Source organism: Pseudophryne corroboree, chromosome 3 (genome assembly GCF_028390025.1).
Source record: "Pseudophryne corroboree isolate aPseCor3 chromosome 3, aPseCor3.hap2, whole genome shotgun sequence".
Taxonomy (NCBI): domain Eukaryota; kingdom Metazoa; phylum Chordata; class Amphibia; order Anura; family Myobatrachidae; genus Pseudophryne; species Pseudophryne corroboree.
In genome coordinates, this window is record NC_086446.1 from 276,686,656 (window position 1) to 276,707,452 (window position 20,797).

Below are 20,797 nucleotides of genomic sequence, written 5' to 3' on the forward strand. Positions count from 1 at the left end.
GCCCACAGGTGGATCCCTAGGTTCTGCAAATAGTATCACAGGGATACAGGCTGGAGTTCGAGGCGACTCCCCCTCGCCGTTACCTCACATCAGCCTTGCCTGCTGCCCTCGGAGAAAGGTAGTACAGGCGGCAATTCACAAGCTGTACTTCCAGCAGGTGAAATCAAGGTACCCCTCCTTCAACAAGGCCGGGGTTACTATTCCAAAATGTTGTGGTACCGAAACCAGACGGTTCGGTGAGACTCATTCTAAAATTGAAAGCCTTGAACACTTATATACGAAGGTTCAAGTTCAAAATGGAATCGCTCAGGGCGATTATTGCAAGCCTGGAGAATTTCATGGTATCACTGGACATCAAGGATGCTTACCTGCATGTCCCTATTTACCCTCTTCACCAGGAGTACCTCAAAATTGTGGTACAGGATTGTCATTACCACTTCCAGATGTTGCCGTTGGTCTGTCCCCGGCACCGAGGTATTTACCAAGGTAATGGCCGAAATAATTATCCCGTACTTGGACGATCTCCTTATAAAGGCGAGGTCCAGGGAGCAGTGTTCGGCGGAGTAGCACTATCTCGGGAAGTGCTACAACAGCACGGCTGGATTCTGAATATTCCAAAGACGCAGCTGGTTCCTACGACGCGTCTACTGTTCCTGGGTATGGTTCTGGACACAGAACAGGATAAAAAGGGTTTCTCCCGGAGGAGAAGTCCAAGGAGCTGTCGTCTCTAGACAGAGACCTCCTAATACGTATACAGGTGTCGGTGCATCAATGCACGCAAGCCCTGGGAAGGATGGTAGCTTCTTACGAAGAAATTCCATTCGCCAGGTCCCATGCAAGGATTTTCCAGTGGGATCTGTTGGACAAGTGGTCCGGGTCGCATCTTCAGATGCATCGGCAGATAACCCTGTCTCCAAGGGCCAGGGTGTCGCTGTTGTGGTGGCTGCAGAGTGCTCATCTTCTAGGGGGCCGCAGATTCGGCATACAGGACTGGGTCCTGGTGACCACGGATGCCAGCCTTCGAGGCTGGGGGGCAGTCACACAGGGAAGAAACTTCCAAGGCTATGGAAAAGTCAGGAGACTTCCCTACACATAAATATTCTGGAACTAAGGGCCATTTACAATGCCCTAAGTCAGGCTAGACCCCTGCTTCAACACCGGCCGGTGCTGATCCAGTCAGACAACATCACGGCGGTCGCTCATGTAAACCGACAGGGCGGCACAAGAAGCAGGATGGCGATGGCAGAAGCCACAAGGATTCTCCGATGGGCGGAAAACCATGTGTTAGCACTGTCAGCAGTGTTCATTCCCGGAGTGGACAACTGAGAAGCAGACTTTCTCAGAAGACACGACCTCCACCCGGGAGAGTGGGGACTTCATCCAGAAGTTTTCCAAATGATTGTACACCTTTGGGAAAGGCCACAGGTGGACATGATGGCGTCCCGCCTCAACAAAAAGCTACAAAGATATTGCGCCAGGTCAAGGGACCCTCAGGCGATAGCTGTGGACTCTCTGGTAACACCGTGGGTGTACCAGTCGGTGTATGTGTTCCCTTCTCTGCCTCTCTTACCCAGGGTAATGAGAATAATAAGAAGGAGAGGAGTAAGAACTACACTCATTGTTCCGGGTTGGCCAAGAAGAGCTTGGTAACCAGAACTCCAAGAAATGATCTCAGAGGACCCATGGCCTCTGCCGCTCAGACAGGACCTGCTGCAGCAGGGGGCCTGTCTGTTCCAAGACGTACCGCGGCTGCGTTTGACGGCATGGCGGATGAACACCGGATCCTGAAGGAAAAGGGCATTCCGGAGGAAGTTATCCCTACGCTATTTAAAGCTAGGAAAGAAGTGAACGCAAACCATTATCACCGCATATGGTGGAAATATGTTGCGTGCTGTGAGGCCAGGAAGGCCCCAAAGGAGAAATTTCAGCTAGGTCGATTTCTGCACTTCCTACAGTCAGAGGTGACTATGGGCCTAAAATTGGGTTCCATGAAGGTCCAGATTTCGGCTCTATCGATTTTCTTCCAAAATAGAACTGGCTTCACTGCCTGAAGTTCGGACTTTTGTTAAGGGAGTGCTGCATAGTCAGCCCCCGTTTGTGCCTCAAGTGGCACCGTGGGATCTCAACGTGGTGTTGGATTTCCTGAAGTCGCATTGGGTTGAGCCACTTAAATCCGTGGAGCTACAATACCTCACGTGGAAAGTGGTCATGCTGTGGGCCGTGGCGTCGGCCAGGCGTGTATCAGAATTGGCGGCTTTGTCATACAAAAGCCCTTATCTGTATTTTATATGGATAAGGCGGAATTGAGGACTCGTTCCTAATTCCTTCCTAAGGTGGTATCAGTTTTTCATGTGAACCAACCTATTGTGGTGCCTGCGGCTACTTGGGACTTGGAGGATTCCAAGTTACTGGACGTAGTCAGGGCCCTGAAAAGTATATGTTTCCAGGATGGCCGGAGTCAGGAAAACTGACTCGCTATTTATCCTGTATGCACCCAACAAGCTGGGTGCTCCTGCTTCTAAGCAGACTATTGCTCGCTGGATCTGTAGCACGATTCAACTTGCACATGCTGCGGCTGGACTGCCGCACCCTAAATCTGTAAAAGCTCATTCCACGAGGAAAGTGGGCTCTTCTTGGGCGGCTGCCCGAGGGGTCTCGGCTTTACAACTTTGTCGAGCTGTTACTTGGTCGGGTTCAAACATTTTTGCAACAGTCTACAAGTTTGATACCCTGGCTGAGGAGGACCTAGAGTTTGCTCATTCGGTGCTGCAGAGTCATCCGCACTCTCCCGCCCGTTTGGGAGCTTTGGTATAATCCCCATGGTTCTTACGGAGTCCCAGCATCCACTTAGGACGTCAGAGAAAATAAGATTTTACTCACCGGTAAATCTATTTCTCGTAGTCCGTAGTGGATGCTGGGCGCCCATCCCAAGTGCGGATTGTCTGCAATACTTGTTTATAGTTATTGCCTAACTAAAGGGTTATTGTTGAGCCATCTGTTGAGAGGCTCAGTTATATTTCATACTGTTAACTGGGTGTTGTATCACGAGTTATACGGTGTGATTGGTGTGGCTGGTATGAGTCTTACCCGGGATTCAAAATCCTTCCTTATTGTGTCAACTCTTCCGGGCACAGTATCCTAACTGAGGTCTGGAGGAGGGTCATAGTGGGAGGAGCCAGTGCACACCAGGTAGTCCTAAAGCTTTCTTTAGTTGTGCCCAGTCTCCTGCGGAGCTGCTATTCCCCATGGTCCTTACGGAGTCCCAGCATCCACTACGGACTACGAGAAATAGATTTACTGGTGAGTAAAATCTTATTTTTCTCTAACGTCCTAGTGGATGCTGGGGACTCCGTAAGGACCATAGGGATTATACCAAAGCTCCCAAACGGGCGGGAGAGTGCGGATGACTCTGCAGCACCGAATGGGCAAACACAAGGTCCTCCTCAGCCAGGGTATCAAACTTGTAGAACTTTGCAAAAGTGTTTGAACCCGACCAAGTTGCTGCTCGGCAAAGCTGTAATGCCGAGACCCCTCTGGCAGCCGCCCAAGAAGAGCCCACCTTCCTTGTGGAATGGGCTTTCACTGATTTTGGTAGCGGCAATCCAGCCGTCGAATGAGCCTGCTGAATCGTGTTACAGATCCAGCGAGCAATAGTTTGCTTTGAAGCAGGAGCCCCCAGCTTGTTGGGTGCATACAGGATAAACAGTGACTCAGTTTTCCTGACTCTCGCCGTTCTGGCTACATAAACCTTCAAAGCCCTGACCACATCTAGCAACTCGGAATCCTCCAAGTCACAAGTAGCCACAGGCACCACAATAGTTTGGTTCATAGGAAAAGATGACACCACTTTTGGCAGAAATTGCGGACGGGTCCGCAATTCCGCCCTGTCCATATGGAAAACTAGATAGGGGCTTTTATGTGACAAAGCCGCCAATTCTGACACACGCCTAGCTGAAGCCAAGGCTAACAGCATGACCACCTTCCACGTGAGAAATTTTAACTCCACGGTTTTAAGTGGCTCAAACCAGTGTGATTTCAGGAAACTCAACACCATGTTAAGATCCCAAGGTGCCACTGGAGGCACACCCTTTACAAACGTCTGAACTTCAGGAAGAGAAGCCAGTTCTTTTTGAAAGAAAATGGATAGGGCCGAAATCTGGACCTTAATGGAACCCAATTTTAGGCCCAAAGTCACTCCCGACTGTAGGAAGTGAAGGAAACGGCCCAGCTGGAATTCCTCTGTAGGGGCATTCCTGGCCTCACACCAAGCAACATATTTTCGCCATATACGGTGATAATGCGTAGCCGTCACGTCCTTCCTAGCCTTTATCAGCATAAGAATAACCTCATCCGGAATGCCTTTTTCTGCTAGGATCCGGCGTTCAACCGCCATGCCGTCAAACGCAGCCGCGGTAAGTCTTGGAACAGACAGGGCCCCTGTTGCAACAGATCCTGTCTTAGAGGTAGAGGCCATGGGTCCTCTGTGAGCATTTCTTGCAGCTCCGGATACCAAGTCCTTCTTGGCCAATCCGGAACAATAAGTATTGTTCTCACTCCTCTTTTTCTTATGATTCTCAGCACCTTGGGTATGAGAGGAAGAGGAGGAAACACATAAACCGACTGGAACACCCACGGTGTCACTAGTGCGTCTACAGCTATCGCCTGAGGGTCTCTTGACCTGGCGTAACACTCTGCTTGACTTAGGGCGTTGTATATGGCCCTTAGTTCCAGGATGTTGATGTGAAGGCAAGTCTCCTGACTTGACCACAGACCCTGGAAATTTCTTCCCTGTGTGACTGCCCCCCAACCTCGGAGGCTTGCATCCGTGGTCACCAGGATCCAGTCCTGAATGCCGAATCTGCGGCCCTCGAGAAGGTGAGCACTCTGCAGCCACCACAGAAGAGACACCCTGGCCCTGGGGGAAAGGGTGATCAGCTGATGCATCTGTAGATGCGATCCGGACCACTTGTCCAACAGATCCCATTGAAAGGTCCTCGCATGGAACCTGCCAAAGGGAATGGCCTCGTATGACGCCACCATCTTTCCCAGGACTCGCGTGCAGTGATGCACCGACACCTGTTTTGGTTTTAAGAGGTCTCTGACCAGTGTCATGAGTTCCTGAGCCTTCTCCGTCGGGAGAAAATCCTTCTTCTGGTCTATGTCCAGAATCATGCCCAGGAAGGGCAGACGTGTCGTAGGAATCAGCTGCGACTTTGGAATATTCAGAATCCAGCCGTGCTGTTGTAACACCTCCCGAGAGCGTGCTACGCTGACCAGCAACTGCTCTCTGGACCTCGCCTTTATGAGGAGATCGTCCAAGTATGGGATAATTGTGACTCCTTGCTTTCGCAGGAGCACCATCATTTCTGCCATTACCTTGGTAAATATTCTCGGTGCGTGGAGAGACCAAACGGCAACATCTGGAATTGGTAATGACAATCCTGTACCACAAATCTGAGGTACTCCTGATGAGGCGGATAAATGGGTACATGAAGGTAAGCATCCTTTATGTCCAGAGACACCATAAAATCCCCCTCCTCCAGGCTTGCGATGACCACCCTGAGCGATTCCATCTTGAACTTGAACCTTTTCAGGTATATGATCAGGGATTTTAAATTCAATATGGGTCTGACCAAACCGTCCGGTTTCGGTACCACAAACATTGTCGAATAGTAACCCCTTCCCTGTTGAAGGAGGGGAACCTTTACCACCACCTGCTGGAGATACAATTTGTGAATTGCAGCTAACACTATTTCCCTCTTTATGGGGGAAGCTGGCAGGGCCGATTTGAGGTAACGGTGAGGGGGCATCACTTCGAATTCCAGCTTGTATCCCTGAGACACAATCTCTATAGCCCAGGGATCCACCTGTGAGTGAACCCACTTGTGGCTGAAATTTCGGAGACGCGCCCCCACCGGGCCTGGCTCCGCCTGTGGAGCCCCAGCGTCATGCGGTGGATTTAGTGGAAGCCAGGGAGGACTTCTGTTCCTGAGAACTAGCTGTATTGTGCAGCTTCTTTCCTCTACCCCTGCCTCTGGCAAGAAAGGACGCACCTCGGACTTTCTTGCCTTTTTGTGATCGAAAGGACTGCATTTGGTAATACGGTGCTTTCTTAGGTTGTGAGGGAACATATGGCAAAAAATTTGACTTTCCCGCCGTAGCTGTGGAGACCAGGTCCGAGAGACCGTCCCCAAACAATTCCTCACCCTTGTAAGGTAAATCCTCCATGTGCCTTTTTGAGTCGGCATCACCTGTCCATTGCCGAGTCCACAGGACCCTTCTGGCAGAAATCGACATTGCATTTATTCTAGAGCCCAGTAGGCTAATGTCTCTTTGAGCATCTCTCATATATAGGACAGCGTCTTTTATATGCCCCAGGGTTAGTAATATAGTATCCTTGTCCAAGGTATCAAGTTCCTCAGATAAGGTATCTGTCCATGCTGCTGCAGCACTACACATCCAGGCCTAAGCAATCGCCGGCCGTAGTAAGGTACCTGAATGTGTATAAATGGACTTCAGGATACCCTCCTGCTTTCTATCCGCAGCATCTTTAAGGGTGGCCGTATCCTGTGACGGCAGGGCTACCCTCTTGGAGAAGCGTGTTAAAGCTTTGTCTACCCTAGGGGAGGATTCCCAGCGTAACCTGTCCGTTGGCGGGAACGGATACGCCATAAGCATCCGTTTGGAAATCTGCAGTTTTCTATCTGGAGACTCCCAAGCTTTTTTAACTCATGTGAAGGGGGAAAGGTCACCTCTTGCCTTTTCTCCCCATACATATAAACCCTCTTGTCAGGGACTGGGGTTTTGTCTGTTATGTGCAACACATCTTTTATTGCTATAATCATGTAGCGGATGGCTTTAGCCATTTTAGGCTGCAACTTTGCATCATCACCATCGACACTGGAGTCAGAATCCGTGTCGATATCTGTGTCAACAATTTGGGATAGTGGGCGCTTCTGAGACCCTGACGGCCTCTGCGATGTAGGATCAGGTATGGGTTGAGACCCTGACTGTCCCAAGGCTTCAGCTTTATCCAACCTTTTATGCAAGGAATTAACATTATCATTTAAAACCTTCCACATATCCATCCAATCGGGTGTCGGCGCCGTCGGCGGCGACCCCACATTCATTTGTACCCGCTCTGTTTCCACATAGCCTTCCTCGTCAAACATGCCGACACAAGCGTACCGACACACCACACACACAGGGGATGCTCTATTTGGAGACAGTTCCCCCACAAGGCCTTTTGGAGAGACAGAGAGAGAGTATGCCAGCACACACCCCAGCGCTATATGACCCAGGAATCACACAGTACCTTAGTGTTAACCCAGTAGCTGCTGTATAAACTGTTTTTGCGCCAAATTTATGTGCCCCCCCTCTCTTTTTACCCTCTTTCTACCGTGATTCTGCAGGGGAGAGCCAGGGGAGCTTCCTCTCAGCGAGAGAAAATGGCGCTGTGAGTGCTGAGGAAGAAGCCCCGCCCCCTCAGCGGGGGGCTTCTGTTCCGCGTTTTGGGTGTAAAATAATGGCGGGGGCTCATGCATATGTACAGTGCCCAACTGTATATATGCTGCTTTTGTGCCAAGAGGTTCTTAATTGCTGCCCAGGGCGCCCCCCCCTGCGCCCTGCACCCTACAGTGACCGGAGTGTGTGGGTTTAGTGTGGGAGCAATGGCGCACAGCTGCAGTGCTGTGCGCTACCTCATATGAAGACTGAAGTCTTCTGCCGCCGATTTCGAAGTCTTCTTGCTTCTCACGCCGGCTTCTGTCTTCTGGCTCTGCGAGGGGGGCGGCGGCGCGGCTCCGGGATCGGACGACCAAGGGTGCGCTCCTGTGTACGATCCCTCTGGAGCTAATGGTGTCCAGTAGCCTAAGAAGCAGGACCTATCTTCAGTGAGTAGGGCTGCTTCTCTCCCCTCTGTCCCACGTAGCAGATAGTCTGTTGCCAGCAGATCTCTCTGAAAATAAAAAATCCTAATAAAATACTTTCTTTTTAGCAAGCTCAGGAGAGCTCACTAAGTTGCACCCAGCTCGTCCGGGCACAGATTCAAACTGAGGTCTGGAGGAGGGACATAGAGGGAGGAGCCAGAGCACACCAGTATCCTAATTCTTTCTTAAAGTGCCCTGTCTCCTGCGGAGCCCGTCTATTCCCCATGGTCCTTACGGAGTCCCCAGCATCCACTAGGACGTTAGAGAAAAGAACTTGCGATAGTTCTGGCGTTAAGAACCGAGTAAATCCGAACCCGCTCATCTCTACTAAAAACATATACAATACATTTTAACATACTATAAAATAATCTATTGGTTCATTTGTACATAAAATATATATTTTTTACACAATCAGTGTTTATTGAAACAAAACAGCAAAACATACATACAGTCACAGGTGGGTAAGGCGGGACATAATAGCAGAGAACAGTGATCTTGAAAATAAAATATTATTTTAATTGCATTAAATATTATCATTGAACAGCACATTGAAAATATGTGGCCTATACTCTGAATTTATTATTAAGCAAAATTTGCTTTTGGATGGGTAGAGCATACCTACCAACCATACTGCTGTGACGGGATCAGGATGCTCATCCCAATTTGCAGGGAAACGGGAGAGGTTGTACTGCAGTAGACTGTGAGGACAGGAATACATACAGAAGCCCAGCAGACGGGATGCCGGCTGTCACTATACCAACAGCGGCTTCCCGTCAGCCGGAATCCCGGCAGTGAGTCTGCTCACGGGCTTGCTGAGCTTCAGGCCCTCCACAGGTTAGAGCTTCAGGCATGCCACAGGTTATATTCCTACTAGGGTGGTGGCGTGGACCCACCATCCAAGTGGTAATATCGGCCTGTGGTCAGGAGTCCGACAGCCGGCATTCCCCTGGCTGCCAAGATTCTAGTGTCAATAATCCTGAATGCCGGTATCCTGACAGGCAGTATATTAACCGCATCCCGTCTTCATGGCATGTGGCATAAAAAAGTTGCATTTTTCATGAAGAATTGAAAAATGCCCAAAGGGGGTGCCATGCTTAAGATGTAATGAAACAACAACCCTGGAATACAGGTGTGCACTGAGGGATATATTTACTAATGTGCAGGTTTTTTAGAAGCAGAGATTTTGCCTATAGCATCCAATCAGATTCTAGCTTTTATCTTCTTGAAGCAGCTAGATAAATGTTAAGTAGACTATTGTTGCTATGGGCAACATATCCTGCACTTTAGTAAATATATCCCTGAATCTCTAGCATTGCTTTCTATCTAAAAACAACAAATTGTCTCTAGGATAAATGGAATCTAGACCATTGGTCTGGGGAACCACAGCAGTGTGATAGTGGGGGCCCTATATGACCAATAACATTTTGTTACTATATGATGATATGTAGGAATTAAATATTATTGGTCATATAGGACCCCCAGTCCCCCACTATCACACTGCTATGGTTCCCCAGGGAATGAAAGAAGAAAAAACAGGGAGCATAGATATGGGAAGGGAAAGAAAAGGGACAGAGAGCTGATGGATGAAGGAGAGAACACATAAGACAAAGGAAAGAAGAGAGGAGAAAAATAGGTGCTTAGGAGTAGTAAGCAATTTGGTCGGGTGAGAAAAATGAGAAGATTTTACACAGAAGCATACAGTGCGAGCAGACCTACAGAGCCTAGAACACCAGTCTTCAGGTAAGTGTGTGTTTATGTCACTGTGTGCAGCACTATAATAGATTCTATTATGCAAATATTGTGGAAAACAGCACTATTGCCAGTACAGATCTGGGGAATGTAGCCTGACTGCACCAACTAGAGGTAGTATGAAAAAAAAACACTGTATCCCATCTACTACAGTGGGGGGTATGCAATTAGCTCAGTTTTTTTGCTATTTTAAGGGCGAATGGGGATTTGCCCTATGCAATAGCAGGGCCGGATTTTCGCATGGGGGAAAAATGCGGCAGGGGGTGGAAACCGTGGATCGGCGAAACCATGTGTTTTCTGTCAAAAACGCAGACCATTTTAGACGATTTTGAGGCATTTTTCGCCAATGCCTTTTCACTGAAAAAAAGAGGTGAAAAGGCATTGGCAAAAATGCCTGCAAAACGGATGAAAACGGCCGGCAATTGAATACTCAGTGGCGCGAATTCATTTGCTTCGAAATGATCGGCGCTAACTGCATACCCCCCAGTTTCTGGAATAGTTTGTGAATGCTGCCAAAAGGTGTGTACACACAGTGAGATTTTGACTATGTAATTTCCCTTGAACTCCCCCAGAGCCAGAAGCACCGTTTTGACTATAGGGCTAATTCAGGTCAGATCGTAAATCGCGATCTGGACGGAATTTTTGCGGGGTGTCGCGGGCGCATGCGCAGCGGGCCCTACTGTGCATGCATCTGTATTTCATGCGGGGGGGGGGGGCGCAGAAAATGCGGTCACCTCTGCCTGTCAATCAGGCAGAGGCGGTCGCAGGGCGGGAGGGGGTCAGCAACGCTCCGTTTTCAGGAAGGAAACGGAGTGTTGCGGGGGCGGGGCAACCTGAACGGTGGGCTGTGCGGCGTGAATGGGGGCATGTCGGGGCGCGGAAGCGGCGGTTGCGTGATGTTACACACAGCCGCCGCGACAGGTAAGATGGCGCTGGGACTCCTGCGGCTGCAGGTAGGCTGCGCCAGCAGGAGTCAACATTAGTTTCTGCTGATAAGCAGAAATTGCGAGGCGATCGCAATTTCTGCTTGTAGCAGGGGGGAGGCGCCGGTCAGCATGCTGGGCAGCCTTGCCCAGTGCTGGGCGGCCCCCAGCATGTGTGCAAAAGGATAGCAAATTCTGCTGATTAGCAGAATTTGCTATCCTTACTGAATTGGCCCCTATGTACGATTTTGACTAAGTGCCAATTTTGACTATACTTTGTACTAGATAGTACACTGGATAGTCAATACTGACTTGCCTGTACAGTTTATCTAGCCTTGCCATACCGATTCCGCGAGAGTGCGCATCCAGATCGAATCGGGATCTCAAGGTGGCTAACACCTTGCCATTTGCACTAAATTTCCTTGCGATTTTGACTATATAGTCAAAATCGAAAGCAAAGATCTCACAGTGTGTACACACCTTAAAGGTGCATACACACTGGGCGTTTTTGCCCAACGTGTATGCTGAGAGATGAAGTGAAAATCGCTGGCCGGAAAATCGCAGCATGCATATACACTGAGTGATTTTCCCCCAGCCCAGCGATTTCACAGGGGCGAACCACTTTCCATAGTAGACTGTGGAAAGTGGTTCACTCAGCCGGTAAAACAGGCCAATGGACGGCTGTGGCCAGCGATAATGCGGGAGCGCGCATCAGTGCTCACCGCCGGGCCATACACACTAGGCGAGTATGAGCTCAAAGTCGCTCAAAACGCCAAAAATTAGCTACTTTGAAAATCGCCCAGTGTGTATGCACCTTTAGTATGCAACTTTAATTGGTGTCGACCTGGAGCCGGATACCACTGGAACGCAACCAAGAACTCTGTGTCCTTTATATCATCACACAATTCCCTGTCACAAATAATAAGATTTTACTTACCGATAAATCTATTTCTCATAGTCCGTAGTGGATGCTGGGGACTCCGTCAGGACCATGGGGAATAGCGGCTCCGCAGGAGACAGGGCACAAAAGCAAGCTTTTAGGATCACATGGTGTGTACTGGCTCCTCCCCCTATGACCCTCCTCCAAGCCTCAGTTAGGTACTGTGCCCGGACGAGCGTACACAATAAGGAAGGATCTTGAATCCCGGGTAAGACTCATACCAGCCACACCAATCACACCGTACAACTTGTGATTTGAACCCAGTTAACAGTATGATAACAATGAAGTAGCCTCTAAAAAAGATGGCTCACAACAATAATAACCCGATTTTTTTGTAACAATAACTATGTACAAGTAATGCAGACAATCCGCACTTGGGATGGGCGCCCAGCATCCACTACGGACTATGAGAAATAGATTTATCGGTAAGTAAAATCTTATTTTCTCTAACGTCCTAGTGGATGCTGGGGACTCCGTCAGGACCATGGGGATTATACCAAAGCTCCCAAACGGGCGGGAGAGTGCGGATGACTCTGCAGCACCGAATGAGAGAACTCCAGGTCCTCCTCAGCCAGGGTATCAAATTTGTAGAATTTAGCAAACGTGTTTGCCCCTGACCAAGTTGCAGCTCGGCAAAGTTGTAAAGCCGAGACCCCTCGGGCAGCCGCCCAAGATGAGCCCACCTTCCTTGTGGAATGGGCATTTATAGATTTTGGCTGTGGCAGGCCTGCCACAGAATGTGCAAGCTGAATTGTACTACAAATCCAACGAGCAATAGTCTGCTTAGAAGCAGGAGCACCCAGCTTTTTGGGTGCCTACAATATAAACAGCAAGTCAGACTTTCTGACTCCAGCCGTCCTGGAATTATATATATATATATATATTTTCAGGGCCCTGACAACGTCTAGCAACTTGGAGTCCTCCAAGTCCCTAGTAGCCGCAGGCACCACAATAGGTTGTTTCAGGTGAAACGCTGACACCACCTTAGGAAGAAACGGGACGAGTCCGCAGTTCTGCCCTGTCCCGAATGGAAAATCAAATATGGGCTTTTGTAAGACAAAGCCGCCAATTTTGACAATCGCCTGGCCGAGGCCAGGGCCAACAGCATGGTCACTTTCCATGTGAGATATTTCAAATCCACAGATTTGAGTGGTTCAAACCAATATGATTTGAGGAATCCCAACACTACGTTGAGATCCCACGGTGCCACTGGAGGCACACAAGGGCTGTATATGCAATACTCCCTTGACAAACGTCTGGACTTCAGGAACTGAAGCCAATTCTTTCTGGAAGAAAATCTATAGGGCCGAAACTTGAACCTTAATGGACCCCAATTTAAGGCTCATAGACACTCCTGTTTGCAGGAAGTGCAGAAATCGACCTAGTTGAAATTTTTTTCGTGGGGCCTTCCTGGCCTCACCCACGCAACATATTTTTACCACATGTGGTGATAACGTTGTGCGGTCACCTCCTTCCTGGCTTTGACCAGGGTAGGTATGACCTCTTCCGGAATGCCTTTTCCCTTAGGATCCGGCGTTCAAACCGCCATGCCGTCAAACGCAGTCGCGGTAAGTCTTGGAACAGACAAGGTCCCTGCTGGAGCAGGTCCTTTCTTAAAGGCCGATGCCACGGTTCCTCTTGGAACAGACATGGTACTTGCTGAAAGCAAATCCCTTCTTAGCTCCCGAGGCCATTAGTCCTCTGTGAGCATCTCTTGAAGTTCCGGTTACCAAGTCCCTCTTGGCCAATCCGGAGCCACGACTATAGTTCTTACTCCTCTATGTCTTATAATTCTCAATACCTTGGTTATGAGAAGCAGAGGAGGGAACACATACACCGACTGTTACACCCACGGTGTTACCAGGACGTCCACAGCTATCGCCTGAAGGTCTCGTGACCTGGCGCAATACCTGTCCCATTTTTTGTTCGGGCGGGACGCCATCATGTCCACCTTTGGTCTTTCCCAACGGTTCACAATCATGCGGAAAACTTCCCGATGAAGTTCCCACTCTCCCGGGTGGAGGTCGTGCCTGCTGAGGAAGTCTGCTTCCCAGTCGTCCACTCCCGGAATGAACACTGCTGACAGTGCTATCACATGATTTTCCGCCTAGCGAAAAATCCTTGCAGTTTTGCCACAGCCCTCCTGCTTCTTGTGCCGCCCTTTCTGTTTACGTGGGCGACTGCCGTGATGTTATCCCACTGGATCAATACCGGCTGACCTTGAAGCAGAGGTCTTGCTAAGCTTAGAGCATTATAAATTTGCTCTTAGCTCCAGTATATTTATGTGGAGAGAATTCTCCAGACTTGATCACACTCCTTGTGTGACTGCTCCCCAGCCTCTCAGGCTGGCCTCCGTGGTCACGAGCATCCAATCCTGAATGCCGAATCTGCGGCCCTCTAGAAGATGAGCACTCTGTAATCACCACAGGAGAGACACCCTTGTCCTTGGATATAGGGTTATCCGCTGATGCATCTGAAGATGCGATCCGGACCATTTGTCCAGCAGATCCCACTGAAGAGTTCTTGCGTGAAATCTGCCGAATGGAAGCGCTTCGTAATAAGCCACCATTTTTACCAGGACTCTTGTGCAATGATGCACTGACACTTTTCCTGGTTTTAGGAGGATCCCGATTAGCTCGGATAACTCCCTGGCTTTCTCCTCTGGGAGAAACACCTTTTCCTGGACTGTGTCCAGAATCATCCCTAGGACCAGCAGACGTGTCGTCGGAACAACTGCGGTTTTGGAATATTTAGAATCCACCCGTGCTGTCGTAGAACTACTTGAGATAGTGCTACTCCGACCTCCAACTGTTCTCTGGACCTTGTTCTTATCAGGAGGTCGTCCATTTTCTTTGAAGACGAATCCTCCTTTCGGTCATTACCTTGGTAAGGACCCGGGGTGCCTTGGACAATCCAACGGCATCGTCTTGAAACTGATAGTGACAGTTCTGTACCACGAACCTGAGGTACCCTTGGTGAGAAAAGGCAAATTTTGGGACATGGAGGTAAGCATCCCTGATGTCCCGGGACACCATATAGTCCCCTTGTTCTTTGCTATCACTGCTCTGAGTGACTCCATCTGGATTTGAACCCTTGTAAGTGTTCAAATTTTTCAGATTTAGAATAGGTCTCACCTAGCCTTCAGTACCACCATATAGTGTGGAGTAATACCCCTTTCCTTGTTGTCGGAGGGGTAATTTTATTATCACCTGCTGGGAATACAGCTTGTGAATTGTTTTCAATACTGCCTCCCTGTCGGAGGGAGACATTGGTACAGCAGACTACAGGAACCTGCGAGGGGGGAAACCTCTCGACATTCCAATCTGTACCCCTTGGATACTACTTGTAGGATCCAGGGGTCCTGTACGGTCCCAGCGTCATGCTGAGAACTTGGTAGAAGCGGTGGAGGGCTTCTGTTCCTGGGAATGGGCTGCCTGCTGCAGTCTTCTTCCCTTTCCTCTATCCCTGGGCAGATATGACTCTTATAGGGACGAAAGGACTGAGGCTGAAAAGACGGTGTCTTTTTCTGCAGATATGTGACTTAGGGTAAAAAACGGTGGATTTTCCAGCAGTTGCCCTGGCCACCAGGTCCCATGAACCGACCCCAAATAACTCCTCCCCTTTATACGGCAATACATCTTTGTGCCGTTTGGAATCTGCATCACCTGACCACTGTCGTGTCCATAAACATCTTCTTGCAGATATGGACATCGCATTTACTCTTGATGCCAGAGTGCAAATATCCCTCTGCGCATCTCGCATATATAGAAATGCATCCTTTAAATGCTCTATAGTCAATAAAATACTGTCCCTGTCAAAGGTATCAATATTTTTAGTCAGGGAATCCGACCAAGCCACCTCAGCTCTGCACATCCAGGCTGAGGCGATCGCTGGTCGCAGTATAACACCAGCATGTGTGTGTATACTTTTTAGGATATTTTTCAGCCTCCTATCAGCTGGCTCCTTAAGTACGGCCCTATCCGTAGATGGTACCGCCACTTGTTCTGATAAGCGTGTGAGCGCCTTATCCACCCTAAGGGGTGTTTCCCACCGCGCCTTAACTTCTGGCGGGAAAAGGTATACCGCCAATAATTTTCTATCGGGGGAAACCCACGCATCATCACACACTTCATTTAATTTATCTGATTTAGGAAAAACTACAGGTAGTTTTTTCACCTCACATATAATACCCTTTTTTGTGGTACTTGGAGTATCAGAAATATGTAACACCTCCTTCATTGCCCTTAACGTGTGGCCCTAAAAGAAAATACGTTTGTTTCTTCACCGTCGACACTGAAATCAGTGTCCGTGTCTGGGTCTGTGTCGACCGACTGAGGTAAATGGGCATTTTACAGCCCCTGACGGTGTTTGAGACGCCTGGACAGATACTAATTTGTTCGCCGGCCCTCTCATGTCGTCAACCGGCTTGCAGCGTGTTGACATTGTCACGTAATTTCCATAAATAAGCCATCCATTCCGGTGTCGACTCCCTAGAGAGTGACATCACCATTACAGGCAATTTGCTCCGCCTCCTCACCAATATTTTCCTCATACATGTCGACACACACGTACCGACATACAGCACACACATAGGGAATGCTCTGATAGAGGACAGGACCCACTAGCCCTTTGGGGAGACAGAGGGAGAGTTTGCCAGCACACACCAAAACGCTATAATTATCCAGGGACAACCTTTATATAAGTGTTCCTCTCTTATAGCATTTTAATATATATACATATCGCCAAATCAGTGCCCCCCCTCTCTGTTTTAACCCTGTTTCTGTAGTGCAGTGCAGGGGAGAGCATGGGAGCCTTCCCACCAGCCTTTCTGTGAGGGAAAATGGCGCTGTGTGCTGAGGAGAATAGGCCCCGCCCCCTTTTCGGCGGGCTTCTTCTCCGGAGTTTTAGATATCTGGCAGGGGTTAAATACATCCATATAGCCTCAAGGGCTATATGTGATGTATTTTTCGCCATACAGGTATTATACATTGCTGCCCAGGGCGCCCCCCCCCAGCGCCCTGCACCCTCCGTGACCGCTGTGTGAAGTGTGCTGACAACAATGGCGCACAGCTGCAGTGCTGTGCGCTACCTGATGAAGACTGAGAGTCTTCTGCCGCCTGGTTCCGGACCTCTTCATCTTCAGCGTCTGCAAGGGGGGTCGGCGGCGCGGCTCCGGGACGAACCCCAGGGCGAGCCCTGTGTTCCGACTCCCTCTGGAGCTATGTCCAGTAGCCTAAGAATCCAATCCATCCTGCACGCAGGTGAGTTGAAAATCTCTCCCCTAAGTCCCTCGATGCAGTGAGCCTGTTGCCAGCAGGACTCACTGAAAATAAAGAACCTAAAAACTTTTTCTAAGTAACTCTTTAAGAGAGCCACCTAGATTGCACCCTTCTCGGCCGGGCACAAAAACCTAACTGAGGCTTGGAGGAGGGTCATAGGGGGAGGAGCCAGCACACACCATGTGATCCTAAAAGCCTGCTTTTGTGCCCTGTCTCCTGCGGAGCCGCTATTCCCCATGTTCCTGACGGAGTCCCCAGCATCCACTAGGACGTTAGAGAAAATGTGTGTTAATAACATGTAATATTATATGACTCCCTGTTACAAAGAATGGGGGTCAATACTGTGCAATATTATAAAAGCAATATTAAACAAATGATACATCTATCAATATCTGAGAAAAACAATATTAATGTGAGCTTACATTTGTGTATATTCAAATATGGGGATTAAACAACCTGGCAGTATCTAAATGTAGAAAATATTATTCCAAGTATATTAAAGGAATAACTGCAGGTATTGTTAGAATAACCCCCCATTATTGTGTATTGTCACGTGTGTAATCACCCAAGTATTAAAAATCACTAATACTCTAATAATATAGAGCTGCTAATAACATCTCGGGAAGTGTCACAGAGAAGAAACATATTATTATTATCCTTTATTTATATGGCGCCACAAGGGTTCCGCAGCGCCCAATTACAGAGCACATAAACAAATAATCAAGAAGGAAACAGCAGCTTACAGACGACAGTATAGGACAAGTACAGGGTAAATAAACATAGCTACATCAGCAGATGACATGTTACAGTTGTAACCACAGAAGAGGGAATTAGTAACACCTGTGACCATAATGTTACATTTGTAACCTATACTATACATCACTGCCAAGAAATAATACAGTGAAGGAATAGGACATAATTAGAAACATTATAGGAATACAACTGATAATGGAATAAAGACAGCGCATTAGCATTTTGGTTTTTAAATCGCTTCATTATTTACACAGAATAATTTTTCTTTATATTTTTCCATACACGTTACTCTTTTCTATATTTTATATATTTTGCCTATTGTGACCCCAATACAAAACGAGGACTAGAATATAATACCTCATATGTGACAATATCAAAGCAACATATATCACGTAGGGGTATTGGAATTTTTTAATTTACATATTGATATTTAATAAAGTATACCATTTTAACACAGAAAAATAATACTTAAAAAAAATTGTGGAAAGGGAACGAGTGCTGCTGTTATGAAGCTGATTCCTTTTCTTTTGTTGGTGTGCAAAAAGGAATATATACTGTAGGAATATTTGCTCACTGGAGCTACGCCAATGGATGAAATAATTAGCTAGTCAAGACTTGAATAGGTTCGGTATGATTTACCGCCGCTCAGGATGCCGAATGTCAGTAAAATGACACTGGCATCCCAAGTGGTAGAATGCCAGTGGGGGGTGAGCGTAATGAAGCCCCTCGCAGGCTCGGTGGCGAGCTACGCTCACCACAGGTTCTATTCTCCCTTTGTGTGTGTCATGGACACCCATGGCGGGGGAATCACCTACCTAGCGGGTATACCGGCGGCAGGATGGTGTCCCCGTCAGGATCCCAACGAGCGGTATGCTAACCGCATATCATTTGTCCTGCTATCCCAGTTAATAGCATATACTGATTGCCACCACCTTACTTTGGGGTCTATTCATGCAGCAGTGAAAAGCCCTGTTTTGCGTTAAACAGGGCTTTTCTCTGCCTACTGCAATTCACAGAGCGGGTTTCCGTGGAGAAGTCTCTGACTTCTCCAGCGGTACCCCCAATCTCTGCCTGAATCGCATCACCACACCTTTGTATGGTGAGTGCGATTCATGAAGCTGAGGAAAGCTCAGCTTTCCGCTTCTCCATGGAGTTCAGGTTCGCCATCTCAGGACGGCGTAACCTGAACTGTAGTGCGGAGACATCAGGGAAGCTCTATGCTTCCCTGATCGCTGCTCTGCACCTTGCGCTGGCTCTGCCCCCCGACCTCCCAGCAAGCACTGCGGCCTGCCGGGAGGTCAACACCCTGCGCATGCGCAAAGGGACCCGCCGCTGTACCCCGCGCATCGCTGGGAAGGACCGCTAGAGAAGACCTCACCGCAGGAGCCCTAGACACCGCAGCGCATCGTCGGAAGGGTAAGTATACATAAATTGCTACTTATCACAGCTATACATCGCATCGAAGCAATGCGATGTATAGTGATAAGTAACAATTCTGTTTTCGTTTTCTGTATGAATAGACCCATTTATATCCACACGTCTGTATAAGAAAGTGGACATAACAACCCTACCACTCCAAAAGAAGCGTCAGGGCAATAGCAAAGGTGAGCACAGCATGTAGGTTGTTTTGCAATAAAATAGCGTAAAATAACAGGTATGATGGCTGTGTAAAATAGCGGAGAAGACCCTGTGGAAAGAAAAGTTTAGTTACTGATAAAACCTGCAATTGGTTATATTACAGAGGTGGTGACATATCCCAGCATACAGAGAATGAGGGAAGAATACTGTAGGTCACAGGGGGCACCACTTAATGAATTACAGCCAGGACTTTACCACATTACTCAAAAAAGTTACAGAGGTTGTTGTGGCCTACTCACAGAGGGATGATAATAATAATAATAATAATAATAATAATAACAATAAGAAGAAGAACAAAAAGAAGAATCATCATGTGAGTGTACAGTAGCTCTTACCAGCAGGATGGAGCAGTCAGCCCGGTATTCGCTATCAGTGCTGCTACCTAAGTGCCTGCTGCCTCCTCTCTGGCTGGCTGCTGCCTCCACACACTGGGCATCACACACACCGCCTGTCTCCCCACTCACACCATCCCATTACTTTCGTTTCTCTAGCTTCTCTTCACCATAATAACCCGATTCACAGTCATGTCGTCACGGTGTCCCGCCTCCTCCTCAGTCCTCTCATCTAAGCTGGTGCGTCAGCCATGGTCACGGGTGGGAGGCGCGGCGGTTGCTGCTGTTGCTGCTGCAGCTGGTGGCTGTGTATACATGATGGAGGGTCCCAGTTAGGAGTCAAGAAGAGCGGGGTGGGGTAGCATGGGGAGCGGGTACAACACAGAGGAGGGCACGCGTATAATGGGGGCACCGAAAGCTGGGTCATAGTGCCCAGGGGAAGACGCAGGTGTGGCAGACTGGGGAGAGCATCGCCGGGCATCACGATGCTCAAGTAGTCTCCGGCTATGTATATGTACAGTGCATAGCGACACAGCTGTCATGTTATTATACGACGAGTTTTTCAGTTACTGTCCTATCTATGGCATATATGTTTTTATAACACTTATCAATTTCCAACTTGCTAACATTAATAAAAGGGTGATACCCCGATCTGCTGGCCTGCAGCGTGCTGTCTACAATTTGTCATGAAAAGAATCCCCTCCCCCCAAATGTATCATATTACAGTGTTTCACCTCCATTAGTGGATAAGTCGCCTTTGTCATTCCCTCCCCACTTAGACTTTCTATTTCCATATTAACCATTTAACTGGCAAATATTTTTTCCAAACGTTTTCCCAAAATTGCAGATTTTTTTTGTTGAAATTATCAAAATATGTAAATAATGTTAAATCTGATTAGGTATAATTTAATGAACAAATATGCAAAATTAGTTACCAGCCTGTCAAAATGACAGAACAAGATAACAGTCATGTCAAAATTGAATTGCTCAGTCAGGCGCCATCTAGTGGCCTCTGTTATGCAAAACACTTGACCTCCCCCCCCATAGAGGTGAGGAGCATATCTATATCTACACAATATTGTGCAATAGTTTTAGGCAGGTGTGGAAAAAATGCTGCAAAGTAAGAATGCTTTAAAAAATAAGTGTTAATAGTTTAATTTTAGCAATTAACAAAATGCAAAGGGAACGAACAAAAGAGAAATCTAAATCAAATCTATATTTGGAGTGACCATCCTTTGCCTTCAAAACAGTATCA

General features: G+C 48.1%; 1 protein-coding gene across 4 annotated transcripts in view; it reads right to left on the bottom strand.

Annotated features, from left to right (window-relative positions):
* HELZ2 (helicase with zinc finger 2) overlaps positions 1–19,816 on the bottom strand; it is a 200,538-nt gene extending 180,722 nt beyond the window's left edge. For 2 of the 4 annotated variants that reach the window (XM_063959139.1, XM_063959140.1), the window contains exon 1: positions 19,546–19,816. The gene's annotated coding sequence lies outside the window, so the exon portion shown is untranslated. The remainder of the gene's footprint in view (positions 1–19,545) is intronic. The other 2 variants (XM_063959142.1, XM_063959141.1) reach the window with 1 other exon arrangement.
* Between the last annotated feature and the right edge of the window lie 981 nt (positions 19,817–20,797).